General features: G+C 37.8%; 1 pseudogene; it reads left to right on the plus strand.

Moving 5' to 3' along the window:
- The window catches only part of LOC127654559 (glutamate decarboxylase 1-like), a 96,089-nt pseudogene extending 90,512 nt beyond the window's left edge, over positions 1 to 5,577 (plus strand).
- Positions 5,578 to 10,610: the final 5,033 nt, after the last annotated feature.

The following is a 10,610-nucleotide window of genomic DNA, read 5'->3' on the forward strand; positions in this document are numbered from 1 at the left end:
AAAGCAAGAGAGAAAGGTTGGCAGGAAATTGCTGATCGTCTCAATGCGTAAGTAGCGGTGTAAACTATTTAAAATACTTTATCAACATTGAATGTGTGTCACAATACATTGCAAAGTTTTTGTGTGAATAACAGTAACGTTAATTGCTTTCACGCAGCAGCAACTTAAGTGAAGGAAAAAGAACCTGGCAGCAGGTGAAAATAAAATATAAAAATATAGTTCAGAATGTTAAGTAAATTTAATGGTATGTACATATGTAATCAATGCCAGCTTGAAGTTACAACTATTCAGGTTTTTTTTTTATTTATTTTTTTAATTGCAGCGACCAAAAAGAAGACTGAGGTTGCTGGCACTGGGGGAGGGCCACCACCAGCCAGCTTCACTCCTGCAGAGGAGCTGGCTTTGGAAATTAATAAAGGGAGGCCCGTCCTTGAGGGAATAGAGGGGGGGACATCATCTAAAATGATATCACGTAGTATAAGGAGTGAGTATATTAAAGGTGTGTGTGTGTGTTTTATTATCATTATTCCTTCCTGACTAACTGATTTCCTCCTTCCTTAGGCATTGTAAGCCTAAGTACATCATATCAGTAATGTCACGTAGAGGTACTTGTGCTACTGTAATGGTGCATTTTGGTAAAAAAATATATATATTTTTTCTATCAAGATTCTGTATGCATTATGGATCCACCAGACATCATGTTGCCTGTGAGTATGAGACCTTTTAAATCAGTTATGTAAGCTAATGAGTTTAACTGAGTTTAATCAGTGGTCACAGGGAGAAGGCCCATCAGTTGAGGAGGATGAGGAGACTGTGTCTGTATATTCAAGGAGGCCTGAGGTACTCACAGGTTCCATGCTATACAGTATTGAATATTAAAAAGTGTACTTGTGTGATAAAATGATCATAATGTGTTTTCAGGATGCTTACACTGTTCTAGAGCCCTCTCAGTCTGGGACCACATGTGACAAAGTGAGTATTAAGAAATGAAAACAATGTGACAAGAGTATTCAATGAAATAACTTAAATCTATGTTGCTACAGAACCCAGAAAACATAAAAGGAGTGTTTAAACGCTACCTCCTTAAACAAATGGAAGCGATTGATATCGACATCCAGTATAAAAAACTGAAGATGAAGAGGTTGGAGCTGGAAATTCAACAGCTACAGAAAAATGCAAGTAGAACTACCATTTTTAAAAAAGGAAAAGAAAAAAAAAACATTACCTTTTTGATCACTTTCCACAACATTTATTTGTGTGTTTTCACCCCTAACAGGCAGATTCACTCTGAATAAAGACAAATCACATTAAATACTTTGACTTCTGTGTGTTTGTTCAACTAAGGAGAAAGTTGAGGGGCCAGTGTAAAATTTTAAAGGCTACACATGGTTTAGACCATCCATCCATCCATCCATCGTCAACCGCTTATCCTGTGTACAGGGTCGCGGGGGGCTGGAGCCTATCCCAGCTAACATTGGGCGAAAGGCGGGGGACACCCTGGACAGGTCGCCAGTCCATCGCAGGGCCTGGTTTAGACCATATTAAGCAAAATAATTATTTGCATATGTGTCTCGTATAAGTCTGCCTGTTTCGTTTTCTTCCAATACTGCTTCATTGCCCCAGTCTTCCTCTTCAACAATCCTTGGTTGCCTCTCTCTCCTCAGACAAGCAATGTTATTATGGAGCACTACACAAGCAACTACAATGTCACATGCCCTAGGTGGAGTCACTCTGAGGTGCTTCAGGCACTGAAACCTTGACTTTATCAGCCCAAATGCCATCTCTATACGACCTCTTGTGCGTGCATGGGCAATGTTGTAGCGGTGCTGTGCCTCTGTCTGGGGCTCCAGATAGGGAGTCAAGAGGTAAGGCAGGCATGGGTATCCCTTGTCTCCCAGCAAAACTCCTGAGAATTCTCCTGCATAGACAGAATGAATATATATAGATATATAATATAGTTTTTTAAGACTTTTTGTGATTTAAGTGATTACTAGCATACCTCTTGCTAGTTGCTGGTAGAGAGATGAGGCTCTAAAGATTCTGGAGTCATGCACAGAGCCTGGCCATTTGGCCTCTACATTTGTGATGATGCAATCTGCATCACCAATCATCTAAAATAAATTAAACCTGTAGGTCACTACATTTTAATTGCAATGAACTAAACACTGGTGCCCAGCTTAGTACAGAACACTCAGTGCTAGAGCATAGCCTTCGATATCATCTCAGTGGGACCGTACCTGTACATTGATGCTGTGTACTGATTTCCTATTCACAAAGTCCGTTTCATGTGGACCAGACGGACACTTAATACGCACATGGGTGCAGTCCAATGCACCGATAACATTTGGGAAACCTAGGAAAATTATTTGTTTGTTTTAAATATGTACCATGTAAAATCAACAGTCAAGAAATATTTCCATGTTTTATAGTTATTTGAACTTACCAGCTATTCCATAAAAGGCATGTTTAATGGTACGAATAGCTTTGTGGCCAGGAATGTGATGAACACATTGAGTAGTCTTTTTAAAGAAAGGTACACAGTTCGTACAGAGCGGCAAACTGATGCTTTGCTGATATTCTCTGCATCTCCAACTGTGTACAAAAATGTTCCACTGGCAAAAAGCGAAGTGCAATGCACACCGTCTGTGGGACTGTGAGCTCTGTTGCGGCGTGTATTATTTGCAATGTGTGGGCTTAGTAATCTACAAATATATGCAATCCCATCTCTTGAGAACCTATATCGCTCATACAGGTAGCTGTCATTAAAAGCCAATGGGTCTGACCTGTCTCTGAAAGTTCTCTCTCTTTGAAATGCACTCCGCAAGACTATAGCTCCCTCATCCACCACCTCATCTATGAAAGGACACGCCATGGTTAAGTTTGGAAATGAGTTCAGCTCCCTATTTATATACTTTTAATTAATTACCAAACTCATTAACCAAACTCACCAATTAAACACACAAGTTTTGAACATTTCTTAGTGTATTTATACCTTATTTCTTACATTTATTAGTAAAGTACATTTCCTTATTTATTTATTTATTTAAAAAAAAAAAAATTATTAATAGTGGTTAAGTAAAATAAAATGACATCGAAATACCAGCAGGTGAGTATAAATGGTATGCTCGTTAAGCCTGAACTCAGACTTAGCCTGACAGTTAGCCTGCCCCGGACCAGGTTAATTTGCCAGCATAAGTTGCCGGGGTAACTTAGTTTGAAATTTTTTAAGTTTGATTTATGAAACCGAATCTACCAAAAATAAGCCTGACTAACAAAAATAAGCCTGGCTTATACTCTAATCTTGGTTTATGGAACAGCCCCCTGGACATGCAAGATGTTTACTTGTACTACATGTATGAAATAGAGAATTTCAGTGCCACAAAAATATGTCTGTGCAGATAAAATTGATTTTCCCTCTTTAACAGGGCACCAATGGCTTTGAGAAGCACATAGATGGGTGTCTTGAGCTTTCTGAGTATCTTTACCACAAGATAAAGAACCGTGAAGGATATGAGATGGTGTTTCAAGGGGAGGTGAATAAAACATCACACAGTTGACCACTGTGCAGCACATACTAAAGTTCTCATCATAGGTTATTAGAGTAATGAGTGCCCAGATTATTCCAAACTAGCCCTCCCTTTTCTTGAAGAGAAAAAGAAAACAACTGCTCCTGTTGTTGCTGCTCCTCTGTGTTCAGTGTCGTGAAAAAAAAAACGGGCATTTGGGTGCATTCATGGGTGTGGATTATGGCCTTTAGAGGCAGCAATGGAAGTTCAGGAAAGTGCGTGTCGTTAAAGGTTGAACTCTACTTAAGTAGTAACCAGTTCAGCACCACAAGCACAACATCTGAACCCAAGCACACACTATATGACTTGAAGTTGTGATCAGACGTACAGAGAAAAAAATTGGGAATATGTGTGACTCTAAGCTGCTTCATGTTTGGAATACGAGTAGCAGAACATTGTCCAACAAATGTGCTGGCATTGGTCCTGTTATTGACTGCCTATGTAACAGTTTAAATTTAACTAACTTGCACATTATGATTCTCTTGAAACTGCTACATTGCAATGACATTAGTTGGCCTGAAATAGAAAACTTACCATAGGAGAACACACTAATGTCTACTATCGCACTATTGCCTTGTGGCAATGCTGAGAATGCAACACATGCTTGCAAATTTGTGTTCTGACACTGTATAAGCATACTTTGACAAATATCTGTTTACAATATCTTCTATTTTGTGCAGGCTGGTCTGTCAGTATTCTTTCTCTCTCTCCAACTCAGCCCCAGCACACCAACGTATGTTTCTGGTACATTCCTCCAAGCCTGCGTGGACTGCCAGATGGAGAGGAGAGAAGACAAAGGCTTCATAAGGTCAGAAAATACTTAAAGTGTGACACTTTTCCAGTCTACACAAATCACCCTTATTTATGATTTAATATTTTCATAGTCAAAACTTGACAAAACTTGACTTAAAAATTTATTATTCAGTGACCAAAGTTATTATATATTTTAATTTCTTTAAAAAAATCCAGCCTAACTCTGGGCAAACAAGTAGTTCCCATATATGCGGGACTACTTCTCTTTCACTATCCACACCAACTCAAAAAAAAAAAAAATTGTTTTCTAAAGAAACTAGTACCTACAAATCTACAATTTAGATTGTCTATAAAACTATGTCTACAGAAACATACATTCAAACTATGTCTACAGAAACATAAATTCAGTCATACCAAACTTTTAATTGGTACAGTATATCATATATCTCAACAAGGACCTTATTAAGACAAAACTGCCCAATTATGAGAGCATCATAAAGATCAGCTGAAAGTATTCAGCAGCTATCTTGTGACTACAAATCTAGGTTGCCCCCAAGATCAAGGCAATGATGATGGAGTGTGGGACAACCATGGTGGGCTACCAGCCTCAGGGCGAAAAGGTCAACTTCTTCAGAATGGTTGTCTCCAACCCGGCTGCCACCAGGTCAGACATCGACTTCCTGATCGAAGAGATGGAAAGACTGGGCCGGGATTTATAGAGGACTCGCAAGGTGGAAATTTAGCAGATGTTAGTTAATTCTGTAGAAAATAGGAGAGACATTGTGAAGTCTTGTCTCTGCTGGACATTCCAGTGTATTAAGCCCAAAGTATACTTCAGTTTTGAAATGAACGCTTAGCATCTGTGTACAGTCGAACGCTAGCCTTTTAAAAGTATACTTCATTTTACTGTGCTTGCAAACACAGGCGGTTGGCACATGTGCACTACGATTACTATGAAAGACTGGACAATTTATCTTCAGGAGTTTAGACCATAAAGATATCTTTATATTCATTCAGACTCAAGTTGTTCAAACATAGGTATCTCCTGACCTCCTTACACACATGCTCTTGACTTCCACTCTTGTTGTTTCCACATTAGTCTCCTGTTATTTAGCGGTCAATTACATCCTCTAGTGTTTCTTCGCAACAACTCACAGTTGAGCTGTTGTGATCTATTGTGAGTGTTGCTACCTTGTGGACCCACAAATAAGTGCAAATAATTCCAGATGCATTCTCTATCTGTGCATTCAGAGGACGAGAAAAATCAGGCTACACTCATTCAGTGCTCGAGCACTCTGCTAATGATGAAATTTGCATCCCGAATGCAAATTTGCATTGCAGATGCCACACATTTGCCTCAGACCAAAGTATACTTTTGGGCTTTAGGCCATGTCCACACTAATCAGTTCAAGTTTGTAAACTCTGGAAAATTATGATGTTAGGAAACAAAGTATTTGGTAATCGAGAGCATTTCCGAATTTCTCCTTTTTCAGTGGTGGAAAGGTGATTGCAAAATAAATGCATTTTCAAATGAAAATGGATAAGTGTGGATGTGGCCTTACACCAGTGGAGCACTTTAGAATAATAAACAATTTTAACAGTCTAGAACGTTCCATCAGGATCACATTCTTGAATGGTGATCAAATAGAACATTCTAGAAATGGAGATGGTGAGCTCCTTGACATTATGTCTTCTCCTTCTCCCTGTAATCTTGTATATCTGTTTTGTCCTGTTCTGTATTTTAACAGTAAATATTATATTCTATACTGAACAACAGTACTTTAAAGGAATGTTCTGGGATGTTCAATACAAGAAATTAATAACCAAAGAAATTATTTTCACCTTGTCCCCCAGTTTGTAAAACAAACAAAAATGTTATCACACTGCATGTTTAATGGAATTCTGTTTTATCCATTTATGCAACTCATGTGAAGACAAGAACACAATACAAGTAGTGCTACAAGTAGTGCTACCATAACAATTTTACATAAGTACTTGAGTATAAAAAAGGGTCTTAAGCAGAAAAAGTTTTTTGGTTCTCCAAATAACATCTCAGTGAAAAGTTCTTAAAAACAAATATTTTTTGAATATTTTTTATAGTCTAAAGAAACCATTCCAACTACAAATAACAATTTGTGATTTTGAAAGGTTCAATGGCAGTTAAAGGTCCATACATGCTTATAAACAACCTAAGGCTAGTTATTTAGTCTAGTGATCCTGGAAAAGATGTCTTCAGACATTTTTTTAGGGTGCTTTCATACTAACACTTCAAATCAAATCAAATCACGTTATTGTCACACTACCATGTACACAAGTGCAACAGTAGGTGAAATTCTTGTGTGCAGTTTGTAGGAGATTTTATCAGTTATATCTGACATGTAAACATTGTTAATTGTACCACAGTTATATCTGACAGGCAAACATATAGTTGGCTGTATGTGCATGAAGGCCTTAAGAACGTGTGTTCTATATATGTGTGACATTTTAAAGTGTGCAGAGTAAGCACTACGTGTGGGCTCTCATGACTGCTTATGTGTGACATTTGAAAGTTTGCAGAGTAAGCATTACATATGGGCTCTCATGACTGCTGGGAGAAAAATATCCCTTGCAAAGGTGGTTCTGTAATTTCCTAATTTGGTCAGACCAGAGTTTGACCAAATAATGCATGTTTAAAAAAGGATAAGCCCAACCTTGTTTGTGAAGATGTATTTAAGTGAATGAAAGCCAGAGTTAGGGAGTTGCTCTGCAGGTCGACTCGGCTTTATTGGTTGCAATAAAGTCTAATATTCTGAAATCAAAACCTAAGAATTTGAGAGTGATTCTTCATAGATTAAGGCAAAAATCTACTACAATTGGCTCGAACAGGGACAGAAGAGAGCAGAGTCGTTACATCGCGGGCTGGCTGGGAAGGCAAACACAAACACGGTGGCCACCATTAAGAGGTAAGCATATTTTGCTTATAAACGTTTGTGTTACTTGCCAGTTTGCCTGTGGTGGTAAGAACGCTCAAAAAGCTCTTCTGAACTAAAAAAAAAAAAAAAAAAAAAAAGAATAAATAAAGGGTTTTGATTCCAGAAGACATAATTGCATGTTGTAGATTGTTTTCTACTGTTAAGTGGGCCTTGATGGATAACAGTCAATTTTTGTTAATTGTTTGTGTCTAAAAACCTGTAGGAACAGGTCACTCAAGAAGGGTGTGTTTGTGTTTAAAAACCTGTAGGAACAGGTCACTCAAGAAGGGTGTGTTTGTGTCTAAAAACCTGTAGGAACAGGTCACTCAAGAAGGGTGTGTTTGTGTCTAAAAACCTGTAGGAACAGGTCACTCAAGAAGGGTGTGTTTGTGTCTAAAAACCTGTAGGAACAGGTCACTCAAGAAGGGTGTGTTTGTGTGTAAAAACCTGTAGGAACAGGTCACTCAAGAAGGGTGTGTTTGTGTTTAAAAACCTGTAGGAACAGGTCACTCAAGAAGGGTGTGTTTGTGTTTAAAAACCTGTAGGAACAGGTCACTCAAGAAGGGTGTGTTTGTGTGTAAAAACCTGTAGGAACAGGTCACTCAAGAAGGGTGTGTTTGTGTTTAAAACCCTGTAGGAACAGGTCACTCAAGAAGGGTGTGTTTGTGTGTAAAAACCTGTAGGAACAGGTCACTCAAGAAGGGTGTGTTTGTGTTGAAAAACCTGTAGGAACAGGTCACTCAAGAGGAGTGGTAGAATAGTTGCGTTCTAGAATTATAGTGAGCTCTGTGTTTATAAAGGCCTAGTGTGTGTACTAAGTGTAACATTTCGGTGGTTTTGAATGTAATTGAGTCTGTGTTTGAAAGTGAATGTGTATGAACACGTATGACTGAATAAAGATATATGCCCAATACAGGAATTGGAATGTGTGATAGTCATTGACCATACAAAAGGAACACTGTGTGGAAGAAATATGAGCCCAATAAATGACTAAGAGACAAAGGCGAATGAAGTAAAGTTGTTCAATAAAGAAAATTTGTCATTTATATGTTGAATTAATGTTGGGAATGAAAGTTGTCTCATAAAACTGTAAAAGGAAAATTTCATAGAAAACTAAACTCTGACATAGTGTAACATGTGTAACCAGTAGAGAGAGTCATTGCTGCGTGAGTAGAAAATTAACTCTTAGCTGTGAGGTTTTTTAGAACTAGCAGCTGGCAGCTGACGGTGAAAATATGCTAAATTTCTGAACTGGTCAAATCACAGAAGAGAAATAACTTCATATAGAAAAGTTATGAAGTCAAAATAAATATCTGTGCTTAAAGTTTAACATTTAAAGCACAGGGATAAACAACAATAAAAAATTAAATTAAAATAAAAATTAAACAACGATATAGCAATTAAGAATAGTTTGAACAATCAAGAAATTAGCAAAGAGGAAAATAAAATAATAAATAATAAGGAAAATAATTTAAAGCGTTGGGTCTAGTATATGGTTTTAAAACAAAAGTCGATGGATTGAGTAGATATTAAAGTGGATATTAAAATAAAAAGGTTGTTATAAAAAATAAAAATTATGGCAGCCACTCCAGTAGATATATTAGGATTAAAATATCCGCTGTGTAAAGAACTTATAGATAAACTCTCAAACAAATGGCAAAAAAGAACTAAAAATATGATAACAAAATGGCCAAAAGATGGGACATTTGATGTAGCTTTGTGCGAGGAGATGGAAACATTGATAAAAAATTATAGACCCAAAGAAAGTAACAAGAGTAAGAAGAGAGAAGCAAAAAGAGAGAGAGAGAGAGAAGTACTGATATTGTTTAAAAAAGGAGAAAATGCTCTAAAAACCACAAAACAGACTAGAAAAATATTAAAAGAGACAGAAAAAGAAATGAATAAAAAAGGAGAAGAGACCCTTGTTAAATCACCTCCAAAAATACCCTCAGAAGGTCAATTCCCAATGCTCAAGGGAACTGTAGAAGTTTTAGGAGAAATGCAGATGGAAGGAAATGTGCAGTTTGAAAAAGAAACACTTACAAAATTAGGGGCAATACCAAAAAAGATGCAGGATAGAAAAAGTGAGAAGAGTCTGTCACTAGACTGTTATGATCAAGCAAGGACAGCGTTACAAGAAATGAAAGCACAGTTAAATAAAGAAACATTATATGAAAAAACATTAGGACAAGTAAGAAGAGAAGAACAGGAATTAAAAGCAGAAGCGCAAATAATAGAAGCACAAATAAATAGGAAAGTTAAAGAAACGGAGAAATTAATACGAGATACAGATAAATTGGTTAAAACTAGAAGCAGACTATTAGAAACAGAGGACAGGGAGAGTGAAGAGGATTCGTCATGTGATAATGGAAATTGGACGCACGGAAGGGAGAAGCATAGGTTACGACCTTTGGCGCAGCAACTCCCAATTTTGATTAAGGGTACGCAGGGACATTATGTGCCTTGGGCTACACAGGACCTTGATGGGCTTTTCGCTCGCCTCCCTGATATCCACCAGGGGGCTGGAAAGTGGATAAGAGTGCTTGAAGAACAAACAATGGGCAAACTGTTATCTGTGGGGGACATTAAAGCACTCCTGGCAAAAGTTATAGGAGGAGCTGACATGGTGAAAATCCTTCAAGCATCAGATCTTGATAGAGCTGTGGATTCTTATTATATGGATGGAACTGCTTTTGATGAATACCGTCCAACAATGTGGCAGGCAATGCGTAATGAATATCCAACCAGAATAGACCCTAAGGCGTTAAAAGGGGAACAGCTTGGGGAAACAGAAAACCCAATCACATATGTTAAAAAACAACTGAACAAATGGAAGCAAGAGACTGAAGTAAATCCAGAAGGAGACTCCTTAATAGCTACGTTGTTCAGAAATGCTGTAATAGATGCCATGCCAGAAGCTGTAAAGAGCAGGCTGGAAGACGTGGTCGGCTTAACCTCCAAAACACACAAGGAGTTTTGTGATCATGTGACTCATGCAGTAGAACAATACAGAAAAAATGAACAAAAGTTAAAAACACAAGAGAAAGAACTGCAGAAAAAACTGACACAGTTACAGCTGGAAGAATTAATACAAAAAAACAAGAAAAAGTTTCAAGCTACCGTAAAGAAGGAAGAATCAGAGCAAATGACAGTAATAACTCCTGTGAATGCTTCAACACCAAACATGCAATGGAATTCAGTTACAGCTATCCCTAAAAATACACACCAGGGCCCTGCGCCTGTCATAAATGTTTATGCTCAACAACCAGATATGATGGGATGGAAAACAAAACCATCGCAAGGGGAACAGAGAGGAAGAGGCAGACCTAAAAGATTCCCT

Source organism: Xyrauchen texanus, chromosome 14 (genome assembly GCF_025860055.1).
Source record: "Xyrauchen texanus isolate HMW12.3.18 chromosome 14, RBS_HiC_50CHRs, whole genome shotgun sequence".
Taxonomy (NCBI): Eukaryota; Metazoa; Chordata; class Actinopteri; order Cypriniformes; family Catostomidae; genus Xyrauchen; species Xyrauchen texanus.